At 30.1% G+C, this 16,675-nt stretch overlaps 1 long non-coding RNA gene across 1 annotated transcript; it reads right to left on the bottom strand.

The window, feature by feature from the left end:
* Nucleotides 1–4,952: 4,952 nt before the first annotated feature.
* Nucleotides 4,953–11,458, bottom strand: LOC135197603 (uncharacterized). Its single transcript, XR_010310626.1, has 3 exons — nucleotides 11,305–11,458; nucleotides 5,266–5,433; nucleotides 4,953–5,094 (listed from the first exon to the last, which is right to left on the bottom strand). It is a non-coding gene; the product is annotated as an uncharacterized LOC135197603 (long non-coding RNA).
* Between the last annotated feature and the right edge of the window lie 5,217 nt (nucleotides 11,459–16,675).

The raw sequence follows: 16,675 nt of genomic DNA, 5'->3' as shown, positions 1-16,675 counted from the left end.
TCACACAAATGAATTGCTAGTGAGACGTGGTAATTGTATAGTGCCGTATCTCTTTTATCTCACATAATTTTATTGTTTTGGCTAAAAAAAGTGGTGGATTATTTGTTGACTTCTTTAACTTTTCACTTACTGTTGGAGCACTCAGCCCTCTTTTTCGCCAGTTTTGTCATTAATACCTTACTGAAATGTGATATAGACCTGAATAAACATTGAAAAGTTAGCCGAGCCAAACTTGGAGAGAGAGAGAGAGAGAGAGAATAAGCAATGGAAACGAAGGTAAAGAGTGAATGACAGTTGAAAAGATAATTACTCACTTTTTTGGGAATGATGAAATTTGTGAAATTTGAAAAACGTGAAAAGAAATTACCAAACGAAAGAAAGCCTTACAATGGAGATTAAGATAAATTGACAAGTTAAAAAAAATGGATAAACATTAAGGAAAATTGAAAAAAAAGAGGACGTAGCTTTGGACGCCATAAAGAAATAGAGAGAGAGAGAGAGAGAGAGAGAGAGAGAGAGAGAGAGAGAGAGAGAGATGTGAAATGAGGATTCTTGTTGCTTTTGATATCAACAGGATTTGCTTATTGGACAGTCCTTTCATTATATCTGCAAACTTGCGAGCAAGCATGAGCCAAAAGCATTTTTCATACATATGCTTTCTTTCTCTCTTCAACAACCGGAAGTTTTTATACAATGCATTCTTCACGTTTTTTGACATAGAATCGTTTTGCTGAAGCGAGACTATGTTAGGATATTTTAGTAAATATAGTTATTGAAACTGTCTGATCCTTTATTAAATGGTAACGATAGGGCTCTCAAGGCAGCTGTGGAATCTGATGACTTAGTTTTTTTTTTTTTTTTTTTTTCTTAGTTTTTTCCTTTCCTTGATTTGGACGTCCGTCTCTGACGACAAAACTTTACTTTTAACCTTTACTTTTGATTTGGTTAATGGCCATGGCGGTGGACTTGTTATTCAACCAGATTCACACAAATGAATTGCTAGTGAGACGTGGTAATTGTATAGTGCCGTATCTCTTTTATCTCACATAATTTTATTGTTTTGCCTAAAAAAAGTGGTGGATTATTTGTTGACTTCTTTAACTTTTCACTTACTGTTGGAGCACTCAGCCCTCTTTTTCGCCAGTTTTGTCATTAATATCTTACTGAAATGTGATATAGACCTGAATAAACATTGAAAAGTTAGCCGAGCCAAACTTGGAGAGAGAGAGAGAGAGAGAATAAGCAATGGAAACGAAGGTAAAGAGTGAATGACAGTTGAAAAGATAATTACTCACTTTTTTGGGAATGATGAAATTTGTGAAATTTGAAAAACGTGAAAAGAAATTACCAAACGAAAGAAAGCCTTACAATGGAGATTAAGATAAATTGACAAGTTAAAAAAAATGGATAAACATTAAGGAAAATGAAAAAAAAAGAGGACGTAGCTTTGGACGACCATAAAGAAATAGAGAGAGAGGAGAGAGAGAGAAGGAGAAGAGAGAGATAGAGAGGAGAGAGAGAGGAGAGAGAGAGAAGAGAGAGTGAAGAGATGTGAAATGAGGATTCTTGTTGCTTTTGATATCAACAGGATTTGCTTATTGGACAGTCCTTTCATTATATCTGCAAGCTTGCGAGCAAGCATGAGCCAAAAGCATTGCCATAGTGGCCTGTTGCCTTAACCTTCTTCGTGTAAGCTGTAAGGTGTTAAGAGCTTGCGTGGTAAATGCCGCCTTGCACTGCCCTACCCAAACTCCCAGTCCCCTTAGCCATACCCCCTCACATTTTTCTTTGTTCTTTATTTCTGAGCCCATTTAAAGGCCATCAGCAGTCCTATGCAAAATTAAAGCCACAATTTTTGCATAACAACCTTAGTTTCGCTAAAACGCTCACCGTCATAACACTGCATGGCCACTGCGAAAGAGCTCTTGCACGGGAACTTTTCTCTTTGGAAAGTGTATATGTATCCTCAGGAACATATTCCCTTTTCTTAAAGAGGAGGCTGAGGCGTGTACATCTTGAGGCACGTGGAATTTGCATTCAAACGGCCGCCCACGAGGAGGGTTGGGCGTGGGGCCCCGCGTTAGGGGAATGGATAAGATGGGAATGGGGGAATTCTGCATCTTGCATCTCTATTCCTTCTCCTCGAATTTAGGAGTCACACGCAGATGGGGATACGTGGATTCTGTACCAACGAATTTAATGTTTGTGCGTTTCGGAAGGTTGGCCCATAAAACAAATTACGAATGTCGAAATGCTCTTGCATCATTGCAGTTCAAGTCTAATACGATTGTATGCAGCGGAGTATGATGTCTGCTTGCCATCATACTTCTAATGTTTTTGAGCCCTTGCAGTGTATGGATTGGATTAACCTGTACCGCTTTTCTCGATTTTTTTCCAAATGCAAAATCTGATTTGCCATAATTTTTCATGGGTCGAAAACGGTAGACTCGTTTGCTAAACCTTGTAAAGAGCTATCACTAGTCTTTTTTGGCTGTTGTTCGTTCTGATGTTGAATAATAAAAGTTTGATTCATATCAATTTTTTTCCTTGTAAACAAATCGATGAGTCATGCAATTATTTTGAAACAATTTTATAATTAAGTAAAAAGGGGCTGTTCAGCTTTTCAAACGCTCATCTCGTGTCTATAATGAGATTCATTACTTGTTTTTTATTTGTATGCTAATGGGCTTAGTCAGATCATCGCAGGTGTATTAGCCAATACATATATGAATCTGAAAGCGTCCCTGTCCTGACAATTTCCAGTTATTAATACAGTATCTTCTAATTGAAAACAGACGAGCATGACAGTTTATTAGTCCCTTTAGTTGTCTAATGATAACATAAATGAGTCTCGTGTACTTGACAGCTTGTGATAACCTCATCACTCTGCTCCTCCATTATGTTGATCACTTCCTTCGTTATTAGTGTTTTTTTTTATAAATGAAAACAACATGTAGCTGCTAAGGTTTTAGGTTTTGTATTATGCTCTTTTGTATTTTACTGATTATAACCGGGTGAGTCCAATATGATTATATATATATATATATATATAATGTGTGTGTTTATGTTCGTGTGGCATGTAATATGTCACGGGGATGTGATAATGGTTCATAAAATACCTACAAGTTCCAAACGTACAAATCGACTGTCATGGAAGGGATGAGTTGATGCCGACGTTAAGTACAAATCCCCGAACTCGACGGATATAAGTATGGCAGAGTCGGCATTAACTTTACTTCTCTTGATAGCCTAATAGATTTGAACATCGACTGGAAATCGTCGGAGGTTTACGTATATATGTAGTTCTTCGCTGGACGAGTAGTTTATGTGCTCGCCTGCTGATTTGGTTTGGTAGCCCCGAGTTCGATTCCCCGCTCTGCCCAACGTGGAATCAGAGAAATCTGTTTCTGGTGATTGGAGATTAATTTCTCGATATAATGTGGTTCGGATCCCACAATAAGCTGTAGGTCCCATTGCTAGGTAACCAATCGGTTCCTAGCCACGTAAATTCATGTAATCCTTCGGGCCAGCCCTAGGAGAGCTGTTAATCAACTCAGTAGTCTGGTTAAACCAAGATATACTTAACTTCTATATATATATATATATATAAATATATATATATATCGAACTACAAATGTCCTTTAATATCTAATTCGATATATGTATATGAATCACGGTAATGTGATAGACTTATATATATACACTGTAAAAAATTTTCCGTTGAAAAAACGGTAAAAAATCCTGGCAGTAATGTTGCCAAGCATTTACCGTTAAAAAAACGGGTCCCGTAATTTTTAATGTACCGTATTTTCTCCCGTATTTGAGAAAATACCGTAAAAAATTTTAACCGTAAAATTTACGGTTTTACCGTTAAGTTAACCCATAACATACCGTATAATTTAACGGTTAATATTTTTACGGGATTTTCTCAAATACGGGTGAAAATACATATAATACAGGCTGGGGCAAATCAATGCCCGGAGTTTTGATAGGCTATTAGGAAAAGTAAAACAATACTTACAGAATTATTTGTTGTTTTATTCGAATCAGTATACAATGCAGTTTGTGTGATCACTTTTTGAAGATGGCATCAGGAAGATGGTGGCCATCTGTAGCGATGAACTGTTGAAGGCGATGTCTTAAGTTTTCAGCTGCTCCTCGGCTCATCTCACTTTCGCCACAAAGTTTGCAAGAATTGAAGATGCGAATCCGGGAGGAAATCGCTACAATACTCCTCGAGATGTGCGAAGAGCAGCCGAAAACTTCAGACATCGCCTTCAACCATGCATCGCTAACAGATGGCACCATCTTCCTGATGCCATCTTCAAAAAGTGATCACACAAACAGCATTGTATACTGATTCGAATAAAACAAATAATTCTGTAAGTATTGTTTTGCTTTTCCTAATAGCCGATCAAAACTCGGGCATTTGATTTGCCCCACCCTGTATATCACTGCGCTACACAACCCCACCCGCCAAACGTTTGGGTGGCTAATTTAAGAAAAAATAATCCTAAAAACATTTTTCATACCTTCCTTGTGGGGCTACATTTTATAAAACATTTGTAAATTTTACCCAATAGTCATTTATACATGTTTTTAAATTTATTTTTTGTAAAAATTATAATTACATCTCATACAATATCAAAACAGATAAAAACTAAAATTGGTAACAAATCCTATACATGTAACATATTTATGTAAATTTATTTGACATAGAGTATACAGTAACTTTTTGGGATTTGTACATGATTTTTCTAATATTTCTTTGAATTTAATGTTAATATTTCTTTGCATTTTATGTTACAATTGAAATAGTAACCTAAAATTCCTTGTGCAGGTCATATATCCAATTGGAGAAAATAATGAGAAGATTAACTTTCAAAAACTCTTTATTCTTGAAAAACAGATTTATAACTTTTTTAACACAAAATTTAATTTACATTAATTATTTATACAGAAGAGTGTGAATGCTTTTTCACTCCTTATTCCATAAGCTCATTGAACTTTAATATTCTTCGATGGGTGTGTGCCACGTTTTTCTTTGTTCTGGTATTTTTTGTCCCTTTTTCTGCATTTATTTTTCAGAAACACCTGTAAAAATGACAAAATATGAACATAATGGTAAAAATATTGTAAAACAACTGCTGACCACCACACATATTACAAAGTTACAGTACATGGACATTTAAATATAAATTACTTCCCTGATATTCTTAAATAAAAAAAAAAAAAAAACTCAAGTAACTTATTACAACAGCTTACCTCTGCATAAATTCCATTGTGATTGAAGCTTCTGATGGGTAATAAATAAAAAATATGACAAATGCTGCGAAAACCACAGCCATCGCAGCACGAGTGAAGTCAAGTCTGAGTTGATGAATCTTCCATCAACTGCAACTATGAAGCGGATAGCCTGGAGCACCGATGTTCCTGAAAATTAAGCCTTGGTGAAATACTCTAACAATAGAATTTTGTAGTAGCATGTGTGGTGGGAACTAGAAAGCATGAATTAGATGAGAAAACAGAAAAATGCCAATCTATATATATTATTTAAGTGAAGCATTGTTTTATTGCAGAAACTGCCAGGAAAAAAAAATATTTCACAGTGGGTGACAATTAGAAGGCCAAACACTAACAACTGGTAGGAAGAGTAACTGATATTACATAAAAAAAATTATGGATTTTACTAGACAGGACAGTTTATGGATACATCATGCATTAGAATGCAGATGAACAAATAATAAGATCCCTGCGAGGAAGTTGCAGAATTCAAGCACTAATCATTGCACACATACAATAGTACATTCATACTATGAAAGGCAAAAATTTTGAGTTATATAGCATGGAAATAGGAATAGGGAGGTTTAAAGGTAGTAACTAGTGTGCAAATAAAGACAGTCCTGAAAATAGTATATTAGGAACAGCAGCATGAAAAGTTGAGATGTGGAATTAGAGCGGATCATATGGAGCATCACAAACAACAAAGAAAGGTATAAACTTTAAAATAAAATAAAGCATAAAGGTGGTTTCAAATTGAGAGATTCAGAGCATAAGCATGCAATGATAAGAAATCTTACTATAATGTATTAAGAGTTAGGAATGATCAGATTTAGCCACATGCAATCCTACTTATATAGTATATATTTAATAATTATATGATTTAATGATTTAGATAAAAAAAACCTTCCCCAATTTTGCAAAATTCAGCAGGCCTAGGATCTACCATTGTTAAAGTTAAAAGTTATCACATTATTTACATAACTACTTTTAAAACTTCTGATTCTTCCAGAATGACAGATTGAGTATTTTTAAAAATTTTGCTCACAGCATTCAAGTGGGCATGAAATACACATACTAATCTCATTTCTGTGTAGCCTATAGTGATTGAAATATGAAACAAATGATGGCAGAGAGTTATTACAAATACTGAAGTTATACATCTCTAGAATGAATTGAAGCTCCTAGTATTAGGGTGGCCATTCCAAATTCCCAAAAAGAAGGACTCATTTTTTTTTTTTTTTTTTTTTTGCCAACACCAATTTAACATAAATTAAGCATGATTATTGAGGAGTTGAAATATAAAATGCATATATATATATATATATATATATATATATATATATATATATAATATATATATATATATATATACATACATATATATATACATACATATATATACATACATATATATTATATGCATACATATATATATATATATACATACATATATATATATACATACATATATAATATATATATACATATTACATAATTATACATATATATATAACATACATATATAACATACATATATAATACATACTACATATATCATACATATATATACATTAATCACATATTATATAATATATAATATATATATATATGTTATGATATATATATGTTATATATATAGAGTATAGTATATTATATGTTTATATATATAATATATGTTTATATATATATATATATATGTATATCTATATTTGTGTATGAATGTGTGTAATATATATAATATATATATATATTATATATTTATATGTATATATATATGGTTATATCATATTGTAATATATATTATATATATGTGGTGTATATATATGTGTGTATATATATGTTTGGTGTAAATATCTTGTGTGTATATATATGTTAAATTATATTGTTGTATAATATTGTGTGTATATATGTATGTGTGTATATATTGTATGGTGTATAATGTGTGTATATAATAATATATATATATCTAATAATATATTATGTATTCCATATATATATATATATTGTGTGTATATAATATATGTGTTTATAATATATTTGGTATATATATATTTGTATATATGTTGTGTATATCTATCTGTTATATATATATATTTATACTTATATCTATAATAATATTATACTCATATATATTATTACACATATATTATATACCACATATATATAATATACATATTAAATCCTATATATCTATATATATATATATATATATTATATAATATATATACACCCATATAATATAAATAACACACATATATACAATACATACATATTTAATACACACCTATATCTACACACATATATATACATATATATCCACACATATATATACCATAATAATATAATACATATATATTATTATATATATATATATATAATATATATATTATATTATATTATTATAATATATATATATATATAATATATATTTATATATATATCCTATATATATTATATCTAATATATATATATATATATATATATTATAATATATATATATATATATACCCATTATATTATATACATATAATAATATACCATATATAATATATACACTATATTATAATATACACATATATATATACATATATAATATGATATAATATATATATTTACATATATAATCATATATATCTTATATATATAGATCTATAATATAATATATCTATATATTATACATATATATATTAATATATTATATATATATACATATATCATATATAATATATATATATATATTATATATATAATACATATATCTATATATATATATACATATATATATCTATTCTATATTATATATATCTACATATATATTATATCTATATATATATATATCATATATATAATATACATGTATATATACATATATATATATATATATATCTATATATACACAATATATATAGACCTATAGATATATATACATATATATATATATTATATATCACATAATATATCCCTATATATATATATATATATATATATATATAATATATACTATATACATATATATATATATATATATATATATATATATATATATACATATATATATATATATCATATATATATGTATATTATACATATATACACATATATAGAATATATATATATATATATATATACTACATACATAGCTATATTATATATAAATATATATATATAGACTACATATTATATATATATACATTTATATACTATATATATATATATATATATACATTATATACATATATATATATATATATAATAATCATATATACCTATATATAACATATATATATACATATGTCTATATACATATAGATATACATATGTATATATACATATATATATATATACATATATATGATATACATATGTATATATACATATATAAGAGATATACATATCATATATATACATAATATATATACCATATATATATACGTATAATATATATATATTAATATATCATATATATAGATCCATATAATAATAAATATATATAACATATACATATATACAGATACATATATATATACCTATATATTATTAATACATATACATTAATATATATATATATATAGTATATATATACATATACATATATATCTATATATAATATATATATATATATAGATACATATACATTATATACTAAATATCGATATTATATTAATATAATAGATATACATAATATATATATATATATATATCATTATAATATACATAATACCATATACATCTAGTATATAATAATTGTAATATAGTATATAATATATATATATATGTATATATATACTACATATAACATATATATAAAATATATATTATTTATATATATAATATCTATATAGATATATATATATAGATATCTATATATATCTATCTCTTATATATATATATATATTATATATATATATAATTCTCCATATATATATAATCTATTAATATATATATATATAATATCTATATATCTATTATCCAATATCCATAAATAATATACTAATAATGTTAGATATGTATAATATAATCTAGATACATAATTTATATATTAAATATGTACATCTAATATTCTATATTAACATATATATATATATCTATATCACATTATATAATAGATACATGTAATATATATCCATATATATATCCTATATATATATAGATATTATATCTCTATCATTATATACTAATATATATCTACATATAATATATCTATAGACATATATAGTATATATTACTAATACATATATTATATGTACATCTATAAATAGAAATATATCTACATATATATATATATGTGTATATATATATAGAATATTACATTTATCTTCATATATATACATATATATTCTATACTATATAATATATATATATCATTATTATATAACATATAATATATATCTACCATATATATATATATACATATTATACATACATGTATAATTACATACATACATATATATATATAATAATAATAGTATATTAGATATATATATAGATTATATATATATACATGCTATATATCTAAATACAATAATATATATTGTATTTATATATATATATATTAATAACATATATAATATCATATAATATATATTATATTATATATATATACTGCGCTATACTGCGGCTCCATGCCTAGTGTTGCTAACTGTGCCAACAGCCACTAATAAAATTATTGGCCTCATGAAAAAAAAAATAAATGGTTCTTTTGCCCATCAGTTCTCACTGTTTTCGTATATGTATTTGTTTATATTTTTAGCATTAATATTTTTATTTAGACAAACCCAAAAAGCAGGAGAAATTAGAGTCCTTCTTAAGGTGAAGCAGGACAGAGGACAGAATGCTCAAAAACAGGACTGTCCTTCCTAAAGCAGGACGTCTGGCCACCCTGCGGCTAGTATGTAAGAAGAGGAATCTAGTCTAGGAAGTAATTTATTTAATCCAAAGTATTGTTTTAGCTGGCATAGGCTAATAATTATAATATAATCCACATTAAGCTAGTCATAAAAGATCTTGTTAAGTTTTCTCTCAAACTTATAACCCTCCTACAAACTGGTTTTCTCTTTAAATAGCCAAGACTATTTTGCTTGATATTCAGCCACGCTTTTTTTAAGCTAATATCAGGATATTCCTTTGAAAAAGGGATTGCCACTCTACCTTGTTATTCTGCAACCTATGGTAGGTTAATACCACTCAAGGGTATAGGCTACATAAGACAACCATAATAGAGCCTTTTTACAAAAGTCTAGAATACTATTTTTTGCACTATGTCCTTTTTAAGTCTTTTCAAGTCTAATACATGGTATTACTTTATTATAAATAAAAGAACTATTATGATTAATTATTCACACCTAAATGTACAGCCTACCAGATCCCATAAGTTCACAAGTTACATAACACAATTACTTGCTATGTACCCATACAGTTAGGCTAGTGACTCCCACAGAAGAAAGGCTGCTATTTTCACCCAGACTGGTTTAGCCTACGATAAACAACCGAGTAGACTAGCTGTGGCCACCTTAACCATCTTAGAACCACCTTCAGAAAAAGTACTTTAACATGTCCTGGATACCAAGAGTATGGGCACCAGTCACGATCAACGGTCGTGAAGCAACACCTAGAGACATGAGACTCATGACTGGTACCCATCTTCTGTGTTAGGGCGTGTTAAAGTACTTTTCCTGAAGGTGGGTCCGAACACGGTTAAGGTGTCCGCAGCTAGTCCACTCGGTTGTTTACACTATAGGTATACGGTCTAAGTTAACAATCTATGCTAATGGGATGTTTATCAAAAGTTTACCACATAGCTTCAATAAACAATGTATGGTAATTGTACTTACTAGTCCTGGATTATTTATTGCCATCTAAATATACAGGTTGTATAAGGGGGGAAATACTCGTCCCGCGAACCGTTGACGGAGGCAGGGTCTTCATACAAAATAGTCCTAATCTAATCTTATTATAGGCCGCAACTACAATAAAGTTTTATCATATAAAATACAAAAGCATACACCTGGTCTTAAAACTCACCTGATGCTGTTCACAACTTCACTCTTCGTAACAGTAGAAGAAACCACAAGAAGACATCTCTGGAGAGCTAAGGCCCTTAGGGGATTTTCGTTGTTTTCAAGTGTTGAGTTTCGTTTCGGCGCCTTCGCCCGCCAGAAATGAAAACATACGCATTGCGAAATGCGTATCTGATCGGGATAATCGTAGTATATATGATGTTTTTGGTCCTTTGAATATACAGTGGATCTTATATTCTTTGCCTGTTTCATAAAACGTAATACTGGAAATGGTAAATGTACAAGTATATTATTATATTGGTACACTAATAATTTTGTAGTTACGTGGGATGGTAGCGGATGGCAACTTCATATAGACAGATGCCAATGCGATAATAATAAAACTAATAACTTCTACAATATTGTATTTTTAATGATTTAGGAAAAAATTAAAAGCTTTTAATGTTTCATTTAGGCTTAGTCTTAACATTTAACATAATTCTGTCAGAAAACATTTAAGTTATATGAATAATTATGATAAGGACTTTACCTAAATACGGGGCTCTCCGTAATTTCAGGTAGGCGGTCGCATTACGGTAACTTACCCGTAAAATATAACCACAATATAAAGTAAAACGGATAGCCGCCCCGTATTAGTGAAATACGGCTGGAACCGTATATTTTTGTTTAGCGGTAATTTTCCGATAAAATCTACGGGTTTTTTTAACAGTGTATATATATATATATATATATATATATATATATATATATATATATATATATATATAATAGATATATCTATATATATATATATATATATATATATATATATATATATATATATATATACACACGCACATTCTTGTGGCTGCAGCACCTGCTTCTGCAGAAGCAAACGCTCTGTAATGATTCATGAGTGCGGTCCTCATCAAGCCTAATCTCCCTGAAATTGAGGTGGATCACAACGCTTCCCGAGCCCCTCCGCTGCCCATTCTTCCTCTACCCGCTCCTCCTCCAAAAGAACTTTCTGCCCTTGTCATTAGCTTTCTGTTCTAACTCCAGTGATCCTCATTTGCCCTCTTTTCTTAGACACTTACCACCCTTACGTAGACAATAACCATGTCTTTCCTGTTCGTCTAATTTCAAGATTATCTAACAGATGATGTGGCCTTAAACGGAGGGTTGTTCAAGGGTTGGATTTTTTTTTTTTTTTTTTTCTTTTTTTTTTACTTTTTTATATTTAGCGGTGAGAATCTATATATATTTTATTTCGGGAACAGACCAATTTTTATTCAAATATTACGTAATTTATTACTATAGAGATTTATTAATTGGTTATTAAAAATATATGTTTTTGTATAATACGCCCTCTTCGGAAGTATGCGCTTATATTTAAGCAATCTATGCATGAAGATTTAAGCACATTATTATTTGGAGAATATAATCAATTTTAAAAATTAGGAAATGCTACCAAAGAAGTCAACTTCTTCGAAATGAAGTCTGAAGAGAATGTAGTCATGAGTCGACGTAGTGATTATAGATAAAATTTGATGACAGAACAGAGGCAGAGTGGAATGGCATTATTATATATATAAAGCCATTTGAGAGAGAGAGAGAGATATGGTGGTTGTAGAGGGTATTGTTCGATTTATAGTGTTTTATTGGCCGTCGTGTCTACGGGGTTCACTTACAGATCACTAGGCACAACTTTATTACTATAGAGCACTGTTCGAAGATCATGTGCTAAAATTTGGAAAATATAAACTATATTATTTTGCTTTTAGTGATATATTAAATTCAAATAGGATTAAGTCTTGTTGCTAAATGTTCATAGGATGCCTCGTGTTTATTTGTTCTTCCGATGATGTCCCCTGTTGACAGCTTACTCTTAAGTGATCGCCTTTGATTAGTCGATGGCTCTTCAGTAAATTCTAACGAGAGTTGCAAACACTGATCTCAATTCTGACTTCTAGATGTGTGAGGAATGGTTTTAGTGATAGCGAATTGTATGCAGCTTAGAAGTATTGTATATGTTGCCCTCGCCAGCGTTATTGCTCATGTTTGTTGTTCATTGCGTCAGTATTAATCCTGATATATTTTCATCATTATATCATTTATGTTTATCATCATTGTTATTGTTAATACATTAGCATTACTTTCAACAGTATTTTCTTGTCCAAAAACTCGGTAACATGTCTCGTACTTGTAATTTTCAGACATCATGGTAATATTTGTTTTGTGAATAGTAACCTATGCATTTAATAGCTAAATATCAAGATGGATTGTCAATGTCTGTTAAGAGAACCAGAAGTCAGTAAATTTAAATTAATTTTTAGAAAATTCATTTCAAATCTGGAACCATTTTGTCTTTTCTGATACAGAGGAACCCTGTAAATTCAGAACAGTAGCGTTAACGTAAAAATCTTCATTCCACGACATAAACTAATGATTTTATTAGGTAAAAGTTCATTTGTAAATGAAAGCCACTCGTGCATTTCATACTGCCTTTTTCAACCATAATTTTCAGCGGAGCGTATCATACATCTTGAGGTTTCGGCTCAAAAGCCTCCGTCATTAAGCTTTATTAGACGTCATCAGCAAGTAAAAGGATAAATAATGTTTTGGGGTAGGCAGTAATATTTTTTCTTTCATTTTATTTTATTTTTTGTTGGGTGGTTCATTCGTCCCTAGTAGCTATTCTCTTCAGGGAAATTGCATCTGCTGAATGATTAATTTACGCTGCGTTAAGTTTGAAAAAGAAGTCTACGAGCATTGTCGAGGTAATTGGAAAAAAGTTTCAATATTTGCAGTGGAATTGACAAAAATGTTTGTTTAGGGTTTAGCATCATTTCCAGTATTTTTTTTTCTATTTGCGGTTGAGCTGCTTACCATTTACGTTTTCGAAATGGGTTTTTGTATCCTAATTGAAATGTTCTACGTTAATTTTTCCCCTCTGCTTTCTAATTGACATGTTTGACTTGGCTATATTTCTGCTTTTTTTCAAGTTTGCGTTGTCCGTTCGTTATTTTGCAAGTACCTATAAATGATTGTATAGATTTTATGCTTATCTGCATGACTCAATTTGAAGAATCCATGTAAATGTATATAAATATTACGTATTCGATAACAATTTATTCAGATAAAAATAACATGTTAGTAACAAAGATTTATAGACATTCAGTAACGGTAAACATCATGTGACGACTCAACTTTAATGCAAAATTTTTGATTGACATTCAACAATGAAATTATTTTTTAGCGATCGCAATACCAAATGATTTTCCCCATTCAGAGATTCAAAGTATAGTTATTGGGAGAAAGTAAGCACTTAGTTTTAATATATCTTTCAGAATTCTGTTAGAGAGTCATATTTCATTTTTTATATAAAAAATGCTAATAACAGGAAGTTTTCATTTATCTAAAGTCTATTTAGTAGTCTAATTGATTTGGGAATATTTATATGTGCAAAAAACCTTGTGGTAAACTCTTTTCTGAATGATTGCCTTGTCATATTTTTTCGGTGAATAGGACATTTCATATTTCTGCTTTTGTATATCGAGGTTAGGAATTTAGATGACTTCCCTAGGAACAGAGAACATCTCCTACAATCAAATAGATTGAAAGTGACACCAAATATTCTTTTTTGGCGTAAATGCAAACTACTCTCTCTACAGTTGTCCCAACCACCTATTTCCTTTTTCTCCCACATTGTGCACTGAAGCCGATGTCCCTTTCATAACTAGTGAACCTCTCTCTCTCTCTCTCTCTCTCTCTCTCTCTCTCTCTCTCTCTCTCTCTCTCTCTCTCTCTCTCACACACAACACACAGTCATCACCTGATCTAACCAAAATTCCATTTCCCCAATCCAGTTATGAGACTTTTTCTACCCTCCATTTGCCACTTGACCCTTCAGCGTGCAAACATCACAGGATAGGTCGTACTGACTATTTCATTCCCCTCTTTTTACCAATTTATGACTGGAATTTGCTTTTCATTATTTGTTTTTAATCCCTTATACGTATACGCTCTTTTTTTCCACGGTGGGAGGAACCTATGGGTCCACGTTCAAATGTTGAAGATTTTATCAATTTTTCTGTTTACCTTATACTTTGGTGTCATGAAATGCCGATATGTTTATTTTTTTTTTTTTGCTTTTCCTGTTATCAGTAAGACATACTTTGTATTCTTATTCTTGCCTCTCACGACTGATAATAAACCCACATTCTGTCTGGTATTTGATTGTGAGATTTATACAGGAAGAGAAACCCCAGCTTCAACAGAGTAAGGAAAATTAAGGAGGTAGATGAGTAGGACTAAAAAAGATATAATAAGCAAATAGAAAAAAAAGGAAGTGATGTTTCAAACGTTACTAAGAATAGTCAATTGGATTTTAGCATTTAGAATTTTATCAATATCTTTGCAGACAAAAACGCGAATATTTATAAGTATATTAAACAACAGAGAGAGAGAGAGAATAAAATGGAAATTTATAGAATTCTGAAAGGCAATAAAGGAAGAGTAAATTACTGTTTTAGAAATGTGCTGACAGGATCCACTACGGTTGATGGAATAGATGAAGAAGTGCCCAGGGATGATATAAAACTATCGCAGGAGTTGGCGGATGAGGGGAGAGTTAAGGATAGGAGGACGAGGATAGGTGTGGTGGAGAAGCGGTGGGAAAGGGATTGTTGGCGTTGAGCTCCATCAAGATGAATCGCCACCATAAAAGATAATGAAGAGAAAGTGTTTGGTCGCGAAATGAATATAAACTTTCATGAAGCAATGGGAACAGAGGGAGTTTGTGGTTGGGAGGTTGTTAATTGTGTGTATGTGTGTCTGTGTATAAATCACTCGTTATTAGATCATAGGTAATTTTGCCTGTCTTCGTAAAAGTTTGGCTGTTTATTCCGCCTGAGGTATGGGAGGAGTTGCAGGAATTGTATAGTCGCGTTTGATGATAATCGCGATGATGACAATTGGTGATGTGCGTGAAAAACTTATACAATAGTTTAATGAGACAGGCATACACATATTTTATGAACAAAGGCAAAAGCCACGAAGGAAAGTGAAAGTGCAAGTGTATTTTTAATAGCTAGAATATTCTTAAGTATTTGTGTATGATTATTCGCATGATATGCACGTTTGGTGTAATGTGCAAATGTGTTTTTTTATGTTTTAGTTCCCATTGATCACTGTTGCATATTATTGTTCAGCTTTATTAACAAATGGCGAAAAGGAATATCAGTCATATTTTTTATATGATTTATATATAATATAAATCTAGATAAATCAAACTTCGCACTAGTTTGACGACTCAAACTGAGAAAATAGATATTAAAGGAAGATATGGACCTGAGATTTCCTTGATAAGTAACATATTCCTTGCTTACTTCGAT

Source organism: Macrobrachium nipponense, chromosome 21 (assembly GCF_015104395.2).
Source record: "Macrobrachium nipponense isolate FS-2020 chromosome 21, ASM1510439v2, whole genome shotgun sequence".
Taxonomy (NCBI): Eukaryota; Metazoa; Arthropoda; class Malacostraca; order Decapoda; family Palaemonidae; genus Macrobrachium; species Macrobrachium nipponense.
This window is presented reverse-complemented; position numbering and strand designations above follow the sequence as displayed.